Source organism: Athene cunicularia (genome assembly GCF_003259725.1).
Source record: "Athene cunicularia isolate RWA chromosome 4 unlocalized genomic scaffold, athCun1 chr4_part1, whole genome shotgun sequence".
NCBI classification, from domain to species: domain Eukaryota; kingdom Metazoa; phylum Chordata; class Aves; order Strigiformes; family Strigidae; genus Athene; species Athene cunicularia.
The window spans coordinates 41,563,062-41,583,323 of record NW_020799098.1 but is presented as its reverse complement, the minus strand read 5'-3'; positions in this window follow the sequence as shown (position 1 = coordinate 41,583,323).

Genomic DNA, 20,262 nt, shown 5'->3' with positions numbered 1-20,262 from the left:
GTGTTTATGTTTTAATTCCAGCCTAACCAGTCTCACACAACTACATGATAGCCAGTTATTATTATTATTATTGTTATTTTATTATTATTATTATTATTATTATTATTATTATTATTATTATTATTATTATTATTATTATTGCAAGGAAATGCACCAGTGAAGAGCCTAGAGCTATACAGATTACATGCAATGTGAATAAATTCCATGTTCTCTAAGCCCACAGAGGAACATGGGCTAATTCATTATCTATGTAAGTTAATAAACACAGTGCCTTCACTAGTTGTGAAGATGAGGTACACACACAATTCACAGGCCAATTTTTGTATATATATAAAATAAGATCAGATCAAAAACTGCATGAAAGAGGATTTTTTTTTACAGGAAAATTAAATTAGCTCATTGTTCCATGTGTAATAACTAATGATCATATATAGACATTACCATATTTTACATAAAACAACGTCTTAATTGCAGTACTATAGTAAATGATGTCCTAGAAAAACAAATCAATTAATCAAAACTGTATAACACTTTTAATCAAAAGGGTCATCCATATTTTTTAAAGAGGAAACATTTACATTGTATCTGTTTGGGAAACATAAATTGTTTAGCATGTTTGTAAAAATATTTTTGTGGTTTTCATTCTGATTTATTTTAGAAAAGACCACCCGAGTTTGCTTTGCAAATAGTGTAATAGGAAATGCATAAAACCTAAAAGTATAAAACATCAGAATAGCTTTTTGTGTTGCTGTTTTTCTTGAAGAGCATGTTTCCTATTTAATTGGTACATTTATAAGCGAGTGAACATTTAGCCATCTTAATCCATTTGCATTCTGTTGAGATAAGTTATCAGCAGTTCAGTAATTGAATTTCTTTCTAATTCATATGGAGTCTGCCTGCAGGGGACACATTAAGTGCCAGGCCCAAAATTACATAAACTTTACAACGTTCTGCTAGAAATCAAATAACAGAAAGCCAAACCAAACACACACACACACACACACCGGAGCTTTGAGACAAACAAATTTTAAAGTGTTTTCAGGGTGAGGGAGCAGTGTGAATGGCAAGTTTATTCCTGAGATTCAACTTACCCAGTTTACCAAAGTGTGTGAAATGTTGTTTAAAATCTGTTTCAGCGTCAGGAGAGACACGATGCTGATGGTATTCTAAATCAGAGGTGATTACTCTGTAGACCAGCACCACACAACTACTTTAATGGAGTGATGGGTCTGGAATATCACCTTTCTGCTGTGGTTAACTTGTCTAATGGCTAATAAAAGTGAGTCATCAAACATCTTGCATGGGGAATGGATATATAGAAGGATAGGTACCTACAAAGACACAGTTCCACAGAAAATGCAGATGTCTACAGTACTACAGCCTAAGGCCACTGCTTCTTAAGTGCAGCTACGTAAAACAGCTTCCATAGATAACAAAAATTATAGACAAACCATGCCAGACTCTCAGCTGCATTGAACAGTGTTTACATGTGTCTCACCAGTACAATTGCATCAGTTAGGGCTAATTTGTGGATCCTGACTTTTGTGCAAAACACCTATGGAATTGTAAAAGAAATATGAATCCAGCTACTCCTACACACACACCCCCAAGACTCCATAGGCAGCACACTGCACCATGCAGAATCCATTATGTTAATGTGTACATCCAAAAGCTGCTACCTCCAGCTTAATTGTGTGATCATCACTTATCATTGCACTACAAGGCATTCAACTGACTTCATCCCTCCACTGATAGCAATTCAACTTGTCCGACACTGGGCACAAGATGGTACTGCTACTGCTTTCAAAGCCATGATAATGCATACTAAAGGTATAAGTTTGTGAAGGTGATCATACTTGGATGACATGCAACAGTTTACAAAGCTGACTTGGACCCACATCGTAATTGGGTGGGTAATTCCCAGTGGCTTACTGCTGGTATTCCCATTTGATTTTAAGATTTAATGACAAAATACCATGCTTAGGTTCACCAACCTAAAACTGGGAGTCACTACTGGGAAAATTTAGAAGCTAAATTAGTGAAAGTGTTCTCCAATTTGAAGAGTCAAAAGAGAAAGCAGAAGGATTATTTCCTGACTTCGACAGCTCCTTCAAACCCACCGAGCACCAGGAAGAAGGGATGGAAAGAATGCCATCTTAACACATCTCCCAGGTGAAGTTTGACTGAACTTGATCAGTATTTTCACAGCAATAAGTTTTATTCCTTCCAGTAAAACGAAGCAGTTATGCTTAAATATATGGTACTGTGAGCATTTAAATGTTACAGATCAGAGATGTGATATGTCACTCTAGGATCACATCATGACCATCTGTCAACTTCAGTTTTTCTCATTAACAGTTGTCTGTTGAGAAATACTGGAGTCCCACTCATACTATTCTCTGAAAATCCTTGGCTGAAGTATCTGGAAGTCACTCTCAGCCTTTGATGATGATGAATAACATTGTGATGCAGATAGTGTACACATCTGTGCATTGGCTGCAAAGGTACTTAGGGATTTAGATCCATGTATCTTTTAATAAAAGCTTCTTTCTCCCTATTTCCTCTGCCACCCCAAGCACTTTTGTCATATAAACCAAAAGCAAGTTTCTTTATTTCTTGTAACAAAATTATGAAAAAGTTATGGCTTTGCAAGAGCCCTAAGGTATAAAACCTGGGGTTTGTTTTTGGGGTTTTTGGTGTTGGTTTTTTTTTTTTTTGGGGGGGGGGTGTTTGTTTGTTTTTTTTAATCCCAGTATATATGTGGAAGTGGGAATGTGTGTGAACCGATTCTTTACTTTCTTCTAATAGAAACAGGCGGTAAGTACAGATTATTTAGATGTCAAATGCTGGCTTTCCTGAAGGGTTGCTAGTGCTCAACCTTGCAACATCTCCAGCAAATATTATTCAATGGACATGTCACAGATTCAGTGAGAATAAATTACAAAGGAAAGCACAGGGGATATGAAAAGCTCCACCAGTAATGAACATAATGCACTGAAGAAAAATGCTTTTGAAACTTGAAGTGTGTGGTTCCTTGCTAACATATTTCCTAGCATGTGTCATTTTCCCACTCCTGTTGAAAAACATAGCTGGAGCACACTGCACATCAAGTTTCTAAGACAACAGTGTTATTTGTCCCTGAACCTAGACTGAAAACTAATGCTTCTCTAGAATGATATTTCCAAAGCCTCTACAGAGTAAATAGCCTGATCCATTGACCCTTCTGCAATATTTTAACTATTTAAATTTCTCCAGCTCACTGCAACCAAAATTAAGCAGCACATTAAGAAAAGAAAGACGAAAGGTACTCTTTAGAACAGCAAAGATTGTGTAAGAGCCTTGGTAGTAATCAGTATAGCAGCAGAAATGTGAGCTAAATGTGAGTTGGTGTGAGGGATAGAGAAGCCTACAGAGATACAACAAATCAGTAAACCAAATTAAAGCCGTTAACTAGATATTGATGAGCTGGTTTGTCAGATATCGTTGAAGGATTATGGGTGAAGAATCACTGAATAAGTTGCTATATCTGAGAATGGGAAAATTAAGCTTGTGGGTTTTTATTGACAGTGATACAAATTTAGCTGTTTACAATTGATAAACTACACTGATTTGTTCTTTATATTTTCCTTAGTGGCAAAGTCTATAATTTAGATTGATTCATTTTAATGAATGGATTCTATATGACTACAAAGGATCCTAAGTTTTTCGATGGATGGCCTGACCATAATGCATTATACCTGTGTGTTCAGTGTGGCTTTTTTTTTTCCCCCAATACCTGAATTACCATTCACTTAGACTGCAGGTTGGAGATTCATTTGAATCATTACTCATCTATTTCTAGCCTTGCTGTTTTCTTCTAAATTCCTTTTAAAAAAGAGATTGAGGCAGGGGGAGAGAAAGAGAGATCATAATTTCAAGTCAGTTGTTTAGACTTAATAAAGTTGGAGACTAAGTGATGTGGATCAAAAAGACAGTGACTGGAATATCAGTACTGATTCTCTTCTTGTTTACATTGACAAAACCAGTAAAGACTGTGCAAACCTGGCAAGAGAGAAGCCTGAAAATCTCAATTTTATAGAGGATTTGAGAATATTTCTAGGGAAGTTAAAGGACAGGTATTAACCTAAGGAGCAATGGGAACCAAGCATAATATCATCCATAAAAAAGTGTAACTGGCAACGATTCTCATATCATGCTGGGGAGGAAACTATTAATATGATATATGGCTCTACACTATATGTAAAGCCTTTGTGGTTTAAAGCTCACTTAAGCCAGGGATTCTCAGTAGTGTGGTGAGTCACCCAAAACAGAACTACAGGCACACCACAACTTTGCAACAAATTTTACGCATAATCCTATGGTGGAAATTAAACAGCACAACACAAATTGGGAAAATTATATAACTGGCAGGCTTTGGCTTGGATGGCGTTAATGAATTATTAGAAAAGGATACAAGGAAAAAGCAAAGCAGTGATCTCAGCAGGACATAAAGTCTCAGTGAGGAAAAGTAAGTCAATATAAAACAAATATTTTGGGCAGAACTTGAAAATGGGCTCTTCTGAATTTAAATTCTCAAAAACGTGCCACAGAAGTTGCATATATGGACTTTAGTGATGACAGTGGAAAGGGAGATGTATGGAAATGAACAACAGGCAGTGAATGTTTTCATAGCGTAACTAGCAACAGTAAAATTAGATTAATTAATTTCATCATCTATGAAGACTCTGTAAAGAGCACTATGTATTTTCATAACATAAACAGGTGTAATTGGATGCTTACATCCAAGTTCACCAGTCAGCTTAGCCATACTCTCATTAGTTCAAGACACATGAGTAATGTCTAAAATTATCATACTGTCAGAATCTAAGGAGACTTAATTATGGTTAGGATTAATAACCTGTAAGAGCAACAGTTTGTGTACGTGTTTCTGTAAATCCTGTTAGAGAACAGAGTGAAATAGGCGAACCAAAGGCAGAATATAGAATTTCTGAAGATTCAAAATCCAAACAGAAATAGATTTCAAAAAATAGATTGTCCTTCAATGCTGAGGAAGAAAAGTTAATACCAGGTGGAGATGATCAGAGACATGGCAAAGGCAAGATAATCTCAACAACTCTGAGTATAAAGAACTAGTCGGTTCTTGATTGTAGGAAAACAATGGAGAGTCAACTTGCAAAAGGCCTGTGTACCTTCCACACCAAGACTTTTGATGGAGAACAAAATTGCGAAAAATCCCAAACACCATCCCGGCACTCAGGATCCGAAAAGCAGGTATTGACAATTTTTTTCAGGGAATTATTAAAAGAGAGAGAAACAAACAGACTCAAAATCATTTTACAAATTACATTAACTTATTTAGAGCTTCAGAAAAAAACCTCAAGTCACGGTAGGTGGAAGTCCTACAGCTGGTTTTGAGAAAAGGGGAGAAAAGTGAAATGTAACCATAGTGAAGTGTCCCATGTAATTATATTCTACAGAGTTTCAACCAATCACTTTTTAAAGACTTATTGCTCAGGTAGTTTGGGAGAATATCAGTTGGATTGCACACAGAAAGCATACCCGAGGTCAAGTGTTTTCAGTTCCACAATTACCTGGTAGAAGACGGGAAGATATGTAAAACATATTTTCTCGAGATTTTTAAAAAAAGCTTATGATAACAGTTTATAAGATGGTATCCAGGTTGAAGTGACATAATTTTAAATCACAGTAAAATTACTAGGTATATCTGTATGTCACTATAGAACAAAATCTTTTCCACTTCCTGTTCAAGTAATTTTGGATGGATTAAGCACAGTGTCTGTGTTTTTCTTGGTATACCCTCACACAGGTATGGAAAACTATTGGTATCAGCTTTGTAAGTGGTTTAAATACTAAAAAGTTTTGATTTCTGGTAATTATTTGATAAGAGAAGAAAGCAACTAATGGATACAAATCCATTTTTACTTACTTTGTAAGTAAAAGTTACTTTCTCTGCAGATTATTTTTTATCTGCAACACCTGAGAAAATCTAACTTCAGTTATTAAATATTCTGTCTTATGCTGGCATGAGAATGGGGAAGCAATTAAAAGAGAAGAAAAGCACCTGAAATGATTATGAAAATGAACTATTAAGAGGAATTTTGTAGAATTATATGTGGACAAGAAAGGGATGCTATAAATACAAGTGAGAATTTCAGTAGGATAGGTATATACTCAAGATACTGGAGAGATAAGGGAAAGACCCATTTTATACAAAACATGACCTAATAGCTCTGAATATGAACTGGTGTAAACAATAGTGAAAACTGTATTAAAATAAATTAAGGGAAGTTACCCACGGTATTTTCTGTTAAGATTACCAACCTGCATCTGTTACAAAATTACAGACAATCCTCTAGATAACCAGGTTACATCTTCACTAAGATGTGTTCCTGGTCATTAAAACAAATAATTGCACTGAAAACAACTAAAAGTAAACTAAAAATAATGCATTCTAATGTCAAAAAGCATACTGTAACCAAGGGAAGAACCTTTATGGTCATTTCTTTGTAAGTAACATTACCATTATTAGACAGGTACTAACAGCATGTGTCAAGGTAGTAATGTACTCATATACATTTAAGAAATCATTTCTGTGTCAGTGAACTACCAGTGAGCCTAAAATAAAATGGTGTGTAGAGTGAATGATTGCAGAATGATAGCAGAAGCCTTGGAAGCACAAAGCACAAGCACAGGTTGAAACCAGAGGGACTAGAACTATGACCAGATGGTCACTTATTGATCAATCTGAATGCAACCTGGGAAGGCACTGGTTTTAGAGCACAACAGAAGCAATGTCCCTTGATTAATTGTGCTGATGAAGTCATTAGCACACTCTCAGATAGGTGTGTATCCCGAACCATGGTGAGAGAAAACGAATCTCTAGCTGAAGGGGACTTCATGGTTTGAAGAATGGTGAGGGAAATTGGGAGCTTTCTCTTAAATCCTTTGTCAAAAACTGTCCAGAGTTTGCATAACTTAATCACCTCTAGAACTGTGTATCAGTCTATGAAAGCCGCCCGTAAATAATCATCTTGTACAAGTATCATCATATACAAGTCTGCAGTAAAACCCAGTGCTTGTGCTGGCTCCATATGCCAGAATCAGGTATCTAGAGCAGATCACTTTGCTAATCTGTACTGTACACCTACATATGCAAGCGTTGTCTCATTATCATCAAAGGGAATTGCATTTTCACACTTGGGTTACGGTCTTGGTGATTGCGTTTGTCTCGTCTGGTCACCTGCCTCTGAGGACTGGCTGTTAAACATGGATGCAACAGTCAGGGTATAATTTTTCTTTCTGTATTTCAGATGCTAGCTTTCAGTGCTTCAATAAACTGAAGGTACTGCAGGATTGAAAAGTCCAACCTGCTATTTCACTGGAAATAAGAAATTACTCTACAACACTGTTTGGTAAAAATGGTATTAGGACGATACAGAAGTAGTTTCCAGCACTAATGCTGAAGTGTGTATTATGTTATAAGCTCAACTGTACTTTCTTCTTAAAACTCTCATTAAAGAGGTTATTTCTACATCAGATATTGCCTCCTTGAACTGTGACAGCAAAATTTATTTTACCCGCATTTGAAGTGATTTCAAAAAGCTATTTTTGATACAGAGGCCTCAAGAAAAGGTGCTGCTCATCTTGTTCAAAATTTTCCTCTAAAACTTTTCTAACCTGGTCTATCTCAAAAGCAGCTTATCTTAGAAACTGGAAAAGAAGGTTATTTGAAAAACATGTTGAGGTTTAGTATACAGGGCCATTCATCAGAAGAATGAAAGTTTGTATAAGAAGTTATTTACTAGTAAACCAGAAATGTCAGAATAAAGTATCAGACACCAACATAGCATATCAGTATTTGAACTTCCAGATACAAAGCAAACAGGCAATGTGTACAGAGCAATGCCTCAGCTCTCACTGTGAGCTATGTCTAATCCCTCTGGCATTTTAGAAAGCTGATTTATTTGATTGCCTAGATTACATACATGTTTTGCACCAGGAGATGCTGGTTCATTATGATCCCATTGAGAAAGGCGCTCAGACCCTGTCGCAAAGCATCCCTTAAAATGCCATTATTGGAGCTAAAACTACAAAGAAAAAGAGGATAGTACAGATAATCCTATGTCCCTTCAGATGCTGGAAACCCTGAGCTGGGCAGCACTGAACAGACCTCCAACCAGGGCGCAGCATGTTCTGCAGATCCCATCCAAGGAAAGGCAACCTCATTTTGGTCTTTTGATCTCTTAGAGGATTTTCTTAAGGAAAAAATACTGTAGTTGTCATTTCTACTGTCAAACAAAAAGAGTTTTCACATGATAACTCGTTGTTGCACTTTTAGATAAAGGCAAAGACATGCAGGTGGCATAATTGCTGGCACTGGGTGGGAGCTGCCTGCAGACTAAGTTTATCCTGCGGCCAAGGGATGCGCATAACACAGCACGGGCTGGGGGCACGCTGTGCATGCAGCACAGCACAGCGCAGGGGTGCACTTACACAGGCTCACTCCTATGGGGATCACTAACTCCTCGATGCACAGCGGTCTCCCAGTCAGGATCACAGCAACAGGAATTTCTGATTTTGAATCAAAACAGGAAAGAGGAACAAACTTTTTGAACACATCAGCTTTGCTGACTTGACCAAAGTCAGAAAACTAGTTTTTGAAAGTTCAAGTCTAGAAAATTAGTTCCTTGATTTCCATTTTAGAATATAGCAGAATGAAAATTTTTTGCACTTGTTTAATCAACAGAGTTGTTTGACATTTAACTTGAGTAAAACGACACATTCACAGATGTGTAAAAAATACAAAAATCTTTGTCCTAAAAAGCAAGGTCTAGAGTTCTTAGATCACCATTTCTATCATGTTAGCTTCATCAACCTGCTTAGTTAACTGAACTTAAATAGGAATACAGACTATAATTTGGGCAGGTATCAGCATAATATTCCATTTATTTCACTACTATCTGATAATTTTTTTTAAATAGTCACAAAATCAGTTTGACTACAACTTTGTACTTAATTCACATGAAAATTAATTTTCAGGCAGTTTTTGTGACATGTTATCTACTTGGGAACATGGAGGTTTTGTAGTTCTGGTTTTCTTAATTCATTAAGTTGCAAAATACTGAATAATTCTCTATATCCTGGCATGGTTCAAGTCATTGACTTAAGAGAGGCACTCTTTAGCTGTGTGACACTGACATGAAAAGTGTATTCCTGATTTTCTTGCTGGAACATATTTGTGGTAGAGAAACTTTATACAGCTCTACAGTTTATGAATTACTGCACTGTTACCATGGATACTTCTCTTCTCAATACAGGCACAAGTAGTATCATTAAAGTTGAAATTCCCCAACAATATTACAACTAGACGTTTTCATACTCTGACACCCCCATTAATTAATTTGAATAAGCTACTTGAAATGGAAAGGAAGTTTCCAGAATGTTAAATTAAAGCAGATAAAAGCTACCCTTCTCACCACTTTTAAAAAAAATATTTTTCTTTACCTTATGGTCTGTAGCAGTCTTTAAATCATGGTCCTAACTAGGAAAGGTGATTCACTAATGTAGCACTGTGTTATTGCACCTCTGTGATTCTTTTTATCTACCTGCTAAATGTACTCTGTATTATTTGGCATTAGGTACATAATTGCACACACACTGAGCAGCGGAGCTGAACATTTCCCTAGTTTGGAATAATTCTTTGCTCCTATAAAATTTTCTTCATCACTTCTCTTTAAAGCCATCAGTGCTGGGAATGAGAGCAGCCAGCAGACCTTTTAAGAAGAACGTGACACAATCTGCTGATCTCCGACATGGTGCCATTCAGGGTGGCCTTTCAAAGCTGTTGAGGGTATAAATATCTCAGACTCTCCTGTGTTGCTGCTTCTCAACAGAAGCTATTCACAAATGATGTCTCGTGTATAAATGTTTGTGGGAAGGGGGTTGGTTTTGTCTTCCAGCTGCCAGTGCTGCACACCCACCCCACAGTCCAAGAGTCACCTAGTTTTTACATTTTCCAGCACCTACATTTTGCAGCCAGCCACATGTACATAAACCCTATATTGTCATGATACCTGAATACTTTTGTTGTCAGAAGTGTGCTTTCATGGAGGAAAGAGGCTGGAGAACACTAAAGAATTATGACAGCACAGTAATGCAACCTGAGCTGGCCTGAAGAATAGGAAGCGTTCACTGTTGCAACTGAAGTGATGGGTGCTTAAGAGTATGATTGATAACACACTAGATAATAGACTAATGAGAAACATGTGTGTTATCTACAGTGAATTAGCAAAGATCTATATAAAAATACCAGTGATGTTGTACAGTGAAGATGTGCATGATAGAAAACATTATTTATCTAACAATTGACGATGTCTCACGTGAACTGAATGCCAAAGTGCTGCTAGCACTGAGCGCCTGAAGATCTGTTTGACTTTTGGCTAAATCAATGAATAAATCAATAAAAGCATAAAAGTTTCATGGCAGAAGACAACTTTTAGGAAATAAATGGTACAACATACAAAGGCCTCTTAAACTTAACTGGTTAAAGATGCATAGGCACAAGGAACCCATGGGCTCATTTCTTTGAGCTTGGTCTGCTGGAGGGTCGGACCTTACCAACTGTTCTTTTATCACTGGTGTGTAGTGTTTTGGTTTTGTTTACCATTATAGCCTGAATAAAGATGCCTACATATCAAATTCAGTCATGAATTGTAGTCCCTAAAATACCAAGATATAAATATGAGTTCAGAAAGAGATGAGATCTGTTTAGAGCAATTCAACATAGTCCAGAGGAAATTATAGAATAGCTTTCCAAGGAAAGCTGTTCAGGGAAAAGTATTTTTATTTTATAGTCAGGATTTTGTCTTTGGTTTCATTTCTTTTTGTTCTTTTCCTTATCAGCCAAGCTTGATGACTCCAAATCTCTGACTGGACAGACAGCACATATATTTCTGTTCATTTCTGACTTGACATATCAGCCTTTCATTTTGTTTTTTCAAGTCTCTTTAAACTGAAAGCAGACTGGCTCCCTTTTCTCTGAGCATGAGTTAATGTTTTAGGAGCAATCTTCAGGCACTTACCCCTGCATATGCTAGGTCAGACGTTCATCAAACTGCCTAGCTATATTGACTTCCATAGCAACATACTGACCTACCTTAATGACATACATGGTCTCACTGCATCACTAGAGATAAGTATATAAACTGCATTCTCCAAGAGGTCAGTTGAAGGTGTGATACAAAAAATTTGTTTGATTTGTGCTCTTCCAGCAAGCACACGACTGATATTTTGCCTGACACTGCTGTGACCGTAATCTTTAATTCCTAGTGGTACATCACCTCCCTCAAACTGACAGGACTGGCTAACTTGACATGACAAGACATGGTCAAAAATGTGGCTTCAGCACCCTGGAATAAATAAGATGTAGCTGACACATACACAGCATTTGAGAGAAGAGAGTGTCTTTTCCTTGAGAATGGTATCAGTAAAAAGAATCTAAAGGTAAAAAATCCCAACCAACAAACACAACCCCCCCAAACAACACCATGCTGTGTAACACTATTCTTCACTTTCTTAATAATATATTAAAATTTTAATTATCTCTCCCAGTTCAACCTCCACAGTATTTCCTGTAACCCCAAATGCAATTTTAAATATGTTTCTTTCTCTTCTAGGTTTCACACACACCACCCCCCCACCCCCTTGCGCTGTTACTTTGTCACTGTTTGAGATCCTTTGTATCCTGGGCAAAAGTCTGACCAAGTACCTGCTGAACATCTCCGTCCTACAAAACTGAGTTGCAGTTGTTCTGTTTTCAGGTGTTTTCAGTACTCCACCATTTATCAGTTATAAAATCAAAGAAAAGCTATGCTAAAATGAGTTAGTACCAAAAAAGGACTCAATATGCAGCCAAATCTCTGACAATATATGTCTCCCTCATTCAGATTTCTGTTATTTTCTGAGACAAAACCAAAGCTTTAAAAAATCAAATTTGAAAAGAAATAGAACAAGAAGCAGTTATAGATTACTTTTCTATAAAATGCCATTGGCATGTATTTGCTTTGTTAATTTGTTATATTAGTGTCACTGGTATCATGAGTTCAAGATGATTTCACCTGAGGATCCAGACTGATACATTAATTTTTACCCAAATATGTTACATTTCTAGATACTCCATCTCTTTGTGTGCATCTGTACATGAGAGCTGTTGAAGGTTTCATCTGTTGAGATTTACAAGTATAGAAAACTAGACCTGCAACACTGGTTGTTTTGCTACTGGCTTTCAGTCAGGGACTGTCAGCCACAAGGAGTAAGCCTTACAGTCAGATGACTGTAAAAAGTTAAGTTTGCCTCTTCCTCCTTTTAACAAAGTGCAAACAGTATGTGATGTAACATAAAATCAAATCTCTCAGTAAACAAAGCCACAAAATAGAGATTGTATTATCTCCTGAAACAGAGGTAAATGAATAAATAGCACTCAACGGCCTCACAGGTGGTAAGATCATTCTGCTTCTCACCAAGTACCTTCCAGTCACTGCTCGGATACAGTCTTGTCTTCAGGTCACATCCCTCTGGAGAATCCCTTTATCAACAGAAACAACCCATAACCTATATAACTCTTATAAACACACAGCACCAAAATGTTGAATGAGGACTATGATATTCAGAGAATCCTGTGTAGATCTGAAGAACAATGTAAACTCAAGTGCCTTTTTAGAGTTTAAGAAAATCTCATCCTGCATATTCAGGGAAGACTTCCAGGAAGACATTTTACAGCTTCACTTGACCATGATACCACTCTCCCCAGCAGGGTTCATACAAAACAAAGCAAGTGCCAATGTGAGCTCTCAGAAATTTAAAGGAACTGTAATTAATAGCAATAATGTTTCCATGATTTTAATAAATAAGAAATGCTGAATTTACATTGTTTATTCCAGCTTTCTTATAATCATGACATCTGTAAATAATAATTAGGCACTGAGATCAGACCTGAATATTGGATCATATATCTTTGAACTTAACTGTATAATTATATGTATTATATTCAAATTGTGCTCTAATTTAGAGAATCTTTATACACCAGATAAAGTGATGATACATGAATACAATCCTCTCCACTAAGCCACCAGTTGGTCTTATAAAGGAGAGATTTGAAATCATCAAGCCTTCTCAACTACAGACATTCCAAACCCAGATTTCTCTCCTTCTTCCAAAATTCATGTTAGAGGTCAGGCTTCTGCTTCAGCTAAGTTGAATGTTTTTCCACTGCTATCAGCAGCATAATTTTTTAAGACATTATCAATGGGTGCAAGAAAATGTTCCATATATTCTTATTCCTTTAGAATACGATGTTTCCAAGGTAACCGTACCCAGGAGATTTACTAATAGCAAAAAGTGGAAGATAATGTAACTTCTAGTTTAAAATTACTTTTCTAAAGGGAAGAGGAATTGCATTCCCACAAACTTTTTCCTTCATAACTCTGTCAGTCTCTTTAACAAAATCAAAGAATTCAAAATTTAATGCTGAGGCTTTATATATAATCATGTTGGCAACAGATAGAGAGGATATATTGGGATGTATTGTATCATAGATTAAGCATTAGCTCATAAGAAAATGGGTAAAACTTAATTAAGTTTTATGGATGGTCAAAATGTTTCAGATAAAATAAGATCCAGCACAAACTGCTGTCCAACTGTCAAACCAAAGCCGAGTTCACATTTTTTTCATAAATTTTAGTTTTAACTGTTGTTAGAAATGGTTTATAAAGTCCTAGAGAATATTTCAGTAAAACATAGAAAACCAGACTGGAAAATAAAACATGATTTAGAACTCTGTCACTCAGCCTGAAGAAAATTTGTGTTGGGCTGACTCATGAGAGCTTAAGATCATCACGTTGGCCAGGATTTCCACTCTCCTATGATACCCAAAGACACATACAAACTAAACAACTGCAAATGCAATTACTTACGCAAACATTTACTCAATTTCTTTTAGGGAAACATGACTTTTTATGCATACAGTCAGTGTGCTCATTTTATATTGCAAGTCTTTAAATACAAATACAGTCTACTGCAAATCCTTAGGTTTTGGTAAAATGACAAATGTCCTCAGATTAGAGGGTTTTTGGGGGATCCATGCTAGTAAGAAGCTTAACTTAATGGCACATAAAATGATCACACTTTTTAGTGAAATACTAAAAGAGAATTAAAATAAGCAAAGCATGCACTGCAAAATAAATGTTTTTTTTAATATTCTATGACAATGGTTGCCCACTTTAATAAAAAAAAAAAAAAATACTACCATCTGCAAAAGGAAGGCAGTAGAAATCTAACAGCTAAATCATTAGAAGTGCACGAGACTAAATTTTTTGCACATATTATAATAAGGACTATGGGGACTAAATGAACTTTGGAAGGAGGAAGAAAATATCTAAATTTATCATTTATTTACTTGATTTGTCTGATTCTATGATACACAATATTTAAGTGTTTTAAAAACTTGATATTTTAGTTGCTAGATATTCACGCATTTGCTGTTTGAAATATCCATCTGAAGATGGTAACATAATAAATGGGATTCAGCTTTTAATTTCAGTCAGGAACATGAAACCATAGCTTTAGATCTATAGGAGAACTATGTACCTCTCACGTAATAAGAAGACATATAAGTTGTTAAAGAAATATTTAACAGCTAAGACGACACTGGTTTAGTTTTCCTCATTCCTTCTTCAGTGCTATTCCTTCTCCACTGCTATTTACTACGTTTGCCTAAAATACAACTTTCCAACAGAGATCTTTACAGGTGAACACAAGCTAGGAACCAGTGTCAGGCAGTCTGACAGTAAGCTGTGGCTCACACTTCATTGTAACACGGAGGAGGAAAACAAGTCACATTTTGGTGTCAGCCCTTGTCATATATCGCCACTGTGACATGACGCTGTGCTGACTCACCGGGCAATGTTGAATTAAAAGCAGTGCAGTACATCTGCTATTTAAATACAGGAACAAACTGCTGAGTCTAAGGCACTGTGCAAGCATAATTAATTTTTTTTTCAACTGAGATATTACACTTAACAGCCTAAACAGAAACTATAGTCAAATTAAACTGAAAATTATGCATTATAAAGCATTTCCTACAAAAGGAGTTGAAACATACATTGGATCTGGCTCTTAAAGATCCTTTTTGGTAGACTAGATATTACTATTTTTGCCTTGACATCCTGGAGTCTGACAAATATTTATGATTCAGGCCTTTCCAAGAATATGTGATAAAAATAGTGCAACAAATATTCAAGTAAATGATGCAGTATTACATTTTTAAACCATGGAAACTTTCAGTGTAAAAATCCTAAGAAAAAAAAAATCCAGTCAGACATGATACACAGAGGAGGAAACTAATAGTACATAAGCTAGGGGGCCAAATGTTTAACCCACATTCTTACGAAAACATAGATATTGCAAAAACAATGTACAAGGGCATGCCAAGAGGATCTGGGCAGCAGTGAGTAGCAGGGTTGCAGCATTAGTTGTCCTTTGTTGTGGTTTACAGAGACAATCATATAATTTACATTAGCAAGCAAATGACATTTATTTAAATAACAAGAAGGCATAAATTAAATAAAAAAAAAAAAAAGGCAGTAACAAAAAGGTATTAATTAATTGGTAACCTGAGATTTTAGACATAAGGTAAAAGTAAAGACAAAAGGCAGAAGGGAAAAAGGAAGCAGGAGAGACAGGAAGACAGGAAGGAGGACTGAGTTGGAACTTTACATACCCATGCAATGAGATACAAACTAAATAAGGACTACTGACTAGTCTATAGAATATCCTGGGTGTGTCTCATCCGAGATGCTGAGTTTCCATGATCAGGATGCTCCACGATCAAGATGGCCCCACTGCAGTTGGCAATCAACTCTAGAGACAACTAATGCATCATAAAAGTTCCTTTGCCACTTTCAAGCATGCAGCCACTCTTCTTGTTCTCAGATTAGGGAAAACTAGAGCTCCTTCTGTATATCTATAAACCATACATTATTTTATTCAATCTGTCACCTTCTCTGCTTTCTCTGTCCTTACTTCAAAGCCTGACTCCAAAATAGCATCTCACCCTCAGGATTTCATTGCCAAACTATGATGCCCTTGTGCACATACTTGTAATTTTTTCTACCTCTGTCCCCCTTGAAATCCTTCACAGTCTTCCCTAATCCTAAAAATTAGCAGTATCCATTACCAACTCTGTCATCACTTCAGTTATGTGCTTTCCAGATAATTAATACACACCCTTAACCACTTAAACCCCATCAATCTCTAATAACAGGGTTGTATGCAAATAGCTTAACTTGCTGCAGCCATCAGGCTGCTTTAACACATGCTAGTTATCAGACCAGCAGAAAAATCATAACTGTTTGAAGATATATCTATATTCTATATCGCCCTTTGAGACTAAACTACAAGCAAAATAATACACTGTATATAATCACCAAAACATAATGATCTACTTAAAACTTCTCTGTACCAAGTTTTCACACCTATTTCAGCTCTTTCACCTAGCACATTACTTGATCTCACCCTGCCCTCCACCAAATCAGCAAAGGTGACAGCAGCAACAGTGATGTAGACTAAGGAATGGCCACAAGTCTCCTTTCTCAGAGAAACATTCAGAGAAATAAATCCTTTCTACAAGTCCTGTGGACACTGTGGGTGATGGAAGAAAAACTGTCCATTACTGAAATGCAAAGTGGTATAATTCTATATGCAGAATGGCCTCTTACACTATTTAAAATCTGTTTTCACCACTTGTTACCAGTCTTTAGCAAAGTAATGACACAAAGTCTTTTCAAATGTCTGTAAAAGATGGGGTTGCAGTAACATTATATTAGAAAGTAGATATAAATTGATTAGTTTCCCCGTTGTAATGGAATTGTCAAGTAACTGGAGCATCCACATTGGTATCAGAGCTGACCCTGAGCTTGTTATTGCTCATAAGAGTACGTATAAATGTTTGGCTTTAATCAGACATGGACTTTTTTTTTAATTACTTGATATCAAATATCAATGAAATCACAAACATAGATCCTCAGCTTCTAGCTGAAAGGTTGGGCAAGTCTCCAGAGACACATTATTCTCAGACCAAAAAAGCAATTCAGCTGATCTAGCACAAGATGGAACATTTATTTATTTAAATTACAGATTTTTTGAGATGTTTCCTCTGCTACATATCATCAGCAACCTGTCAGCCTGCTTGTCTATGCTTCACCGACCAAATGAACAGTGAAAGCAAAAAAAAAATTAAAAACTTTCACTCTGAGAAAGTTAAGCATCATTTGAAACTAGTTATTTTGTAAAACAGAAGCACTATGATGTACAAATAATATTAATGTATAAAATAATTGATTCACTTGGTAACTGAACATGATTCAATAGCTCTGCAATGCGTCTTCATTAAGAACAGAAAATAAATAAGCAATGTATTTCACTCTTCTTCAAGCACTAAAATGAAGCTTTTCCACACTATCAGATTAATGGAAGATCAGCTGGAAATATCACTCTTTGACAAAACTAGTAGCATTTTGCGAACTGGTCCTTTATCCAAAAATTAAAATCCCAAAACGTTAAAAGAGTAACCCGGAAAGCATACAGATGAGCATATGCACATGCTATTAAATAATTCCACTTGTACTCAAAAACTGCAAAAGAGCAAAGGTCTCCTGCAGAGGTGCTTGTCCAGTATCATGACAAATAGAGCTAATCGGGCCCCCATGAGGCCACCTAGTTCATTTTGTTGTGTTTTGCAACTGTCTTTTGCATGCTCACAACACTCCCCTTGTGTTTCCTCATTCTCTTTTATTTTTTTCTTGGTTAAATTACCCCAGCTCTCACTCTCTGCACACAGTCTGCCCACTGTTTATTCTGCCTGCTCTCCCACACGCACTCTATGGTGTTCTGCCTCAAACTGGATGCTCCACTCTTACTGATATCTCACCAAACTAGATAGAGAAGAAAATAACTTCTTGTGTCACAGACATTTTGCTGTGCCTGTTGCTTATTGTGATAGCATGATGATGTTGGCTTAGACTAGTTAGAAACTCCATACCCTTTCCATAAAACTTATAATTTGTTCTCCAAAAAGAATTTATGCAGTTAATTATCATTGCTTAAACAGAAGACTGCATTTATCCATATTACATTAATTCAGTATCATAATTTTTTTTTCTTATGATTTTCCAAGAATATTTCAGATTCAAGTCCTGTCCTCTAATGTGCTTATAACCTTAACAATCATATTCTTTATTCCATTATTTATGCCTTATGGCCCTAAAAATGACCCTCCCAGAATGCACTGGGGTTTGTTGGGTTGGGTTTTTTTTTTACAGTAAATTAATGAGTTTTACATTTACCTTATTCATCCAGAATATGTCTCCCTAGTTTATTTATGAAGATGTCAAAAGAGACATATATCTCCTACTACATTCAGATGAATGACTTCTGTGGCTTTGTAACTCACAACAAGGCCTGTTAATCTGTCAGAAGGAAATTAGCTGGATTTTGACAAATGTTTTTACTGATTTCTTTGCCACTCTCTGGGTACTTGCAAGTAGTCTGATTATTTTTAGAAATTGAAGTTGAGTGGTTTGATCTAAAATTTCTTGCCTTGGCTCTCCCTTCTACTCCTATATTTCCCTCCTCATGGTATTCCAGTACTTCCACTTTATTTCGAAATATGAAAATCCTCAAAGATAACAGCTGACAGTTCTGCAATGGCATCAGTCATCTCTCTCAGTTGATCAAGACCCATGTACAACATGTCATCAGCCTTTCCATTGTGTAGGATTTGTCATGCCTCATACTTTGATAATAGCCACTGCCATAAAAATTAAAGATATTTTTTAAGTCAAGCACATTTTTGAACGCTGAATCCACCCATCTCAGTTCATAATGAATTCTTCATTTTGTGAAATAAACCAAAGGAATGTCATACTTGGAAAGAAATCCTTTTCTCGCTATTTCAAGTTAGTTAATCCCCCTACTATCTTCACGTGTATGTAACAAAACAGGCACTCAGAGACACTGAAAATTATACAGGAGGCTGAATTTTCTAATCTTTAGGTCAGTTTAGTGTCATGCAATATATCTGAGATTTTTTTTTCTCTGTACATTGAAAATAAATTTACTGCAATAGTTACTTCTTTTGCTAGGGTAAAAGGCTGGAGTAAAAAGGTCAATAGACCCCTGTGGAAGAGCACAAACAGAAAAGCAGAACTAACCAGAGTAGTTGTGTCTGATTGCTGAGACATATTTTTTGGGTTGACAGGAACCTTATAGTTCTTCCCACCTCCCAGTTCCCTGAGCGAAGGGAGACCAGTCCATGCTTCTCCCACCTCCATGACCATCACCACCACAAACTCCCATTCTTTGCCTTCCACAGTAATAAAAATACATGGAAAGTACATGGAAAGAAAGCAGCTCCTGGCATGACTGAATGCTAGGTAAAACAGAACCACAGAAGGATGTACCATGGAGACACTTGCACAGGAGTCTAAAGCTAGACTCTTGGCCCTTGGAGTTAAGGTTATGTGGCCTATGACACATCAGTGACATTAGGACAGATTTACTTAAAGAGAATATCGAGTCTAGAAAATTCACGAACAGGGACAAAGCTGTTACTGGACTGTAGTATCAGAAATTCTTTTAAAATAATTTGGTATACATGGAAAATATAAAGGGCAACCTTATAATTTTGGTTTTGTTTTCAGTGAATATAGAATATAGAATATAGAATATAGAATATAGAATATAGAATATAGAATATAGAATATAGAATATAGAATATAGAATATAGAATATAGAATATAGAATATAGAATATAGAATATAGAATATAGAATATAGAATATAGAATATAGAATATAGAATATAGAATATAGAATATAGAATATAGAATATAGAATATAGAATATAGAATATAGAATATAGAATATAGAATATAGAATATAGAATATAGAATATAGAATATAGAATATAGAATATAGAATATAGAATATAGAATATAGAATATAGAATATAGAATATAGAATATAGAATATAGAATATAGAATATAGAATATAGAATATAGAATATAGAATATAGAATATAGAATATAGAATATAGAATATAGAATATAGAATATAGAATATAGAATATAGAATATAGAATATAGAATATAGAATATAGAATATAGAATATAGAATATAGAATATAGAA